At 31.0% G+C, this 1,182-nt stretch overlaps 1 non-coding gene across 1 annotated transcript; it reads left to right on the forward strand.

The window, feature by feature from the left end:
• Window positions 1-814: 814 nt before the first annotated feature.
• LOC142859274 (U6 spliceosomal RNA) lies at window positions 815-921 on the forward strand. Its single transcript, XR_012912181.1, has one exon. It is a non-coding gene; the product is annotated as a U6 spliceosomal RNA (small nuclear RNA).
• The last annotated feature ends 261 nt before the right edge of the window (window positions 922-1,182 follow it).

A 1,182-nucleotide genomic window follows, 5' to 3' on the forward strand; every position in this document is an offset into this window, starting at 1 on the left:
AAATGTGGCAATTGAAACAGAATACTTTTGAAGTTTATAAGTTTTATCTTTTATGTTCAATTTTATGAAAAAAAATTTACTTTACTAATTAATTTTAGTGAATAAATTTTGTTACTAGTATTTTTCACTTTTTTTGTTACTAGTTTTATTCTAAACACTTTCTAAAAGATTAAGTCCATGATAAAAAATATGAGGAAAAAGAAAATATATTCCTCAATTCTTAAGAAACAAAATAACATCTCATATTTATTAAGATAGACACTACCGAGCCGGGCGGTGGTGACCTTTAATCCCAGCACTCGGGAGGCAGAGGTAGGCGGATCTTTGTGAGTTCGAGGCCAGCCTGGTCTACAAGAGCTAGTGCCAGGACAGGCTCCAAAGCTACAGAGAAACCCTGTCTCGAAAAAAAAAAAAGATAGACATACCAGAAACAGTGCATTAATAATTGTTGGTAAGAATCAGGAAATTGGAATGTCTAAGTGCTCTTGGTAAAAAAATGTAAAATATTACAGTTGCAATGGGAAACACTACAGAACATGCTCAAAATAGTTAAAAAGAAAATTGTCCTTTGAGCAATATTACTTCTGAGTATGTTTTTGAACCATTGAAGCAGGATATGAAAGAGCTATTTGCATATCTTTATACCTTCAAACAACCTTCACAATAGCTTAGAGGAAGAAGCAGCTGAAGTGTCTATCAATAGATAATTGATAAATACATATTCAGAAACATCATAAATGCATATATAAATTCACATACCTAAGTGTAGAAGCAGTAATACATATTGCAATATTTTAACCTTAATAAACAGGCAATGTTCATTTCAGCAACATATGTCCTACAATGGCAATAATACAGAGAAGATTAGTATGGCCCTTGCACATGAATGACACACACATTCTTGAAGCATTCCATACTTTAACAAATCAGAAAAGAAATAGAACAAAAATAAAGCTACAGACCATTATTTTTGGTGAACATATATTAAAAAATGCTCAGTAAGATACAAGCAAACACAATAAAGACATACATCAATAAGATTATCCATGGATCAAGTTAGATTTATCCTTGAAATGCATGAGTGATGTAACATACTCAAGCTGATAAATACAATAAACCATATAAATTAACATGAAGAAAAAAATAGTTGTTTCAAAACATAGACAAAAAGGCCTCTCATAA

Source organism: Microtus pennsylvanicus, chromosome 10, assembly GCF_037038515.1.
Source record: "Microtus pennsylvanicus isolate mMicPen1 chromosome 10, mMicPen1.hap1, whole genome shotgun sequence".
Taxonomy (NCBI): domain Eukaryota; kingdom Metazoa; phylum Chordata; class Mammalia; order Rodentia; family Cricetidae; genus Microtus; species Microtus pennsylvanicus.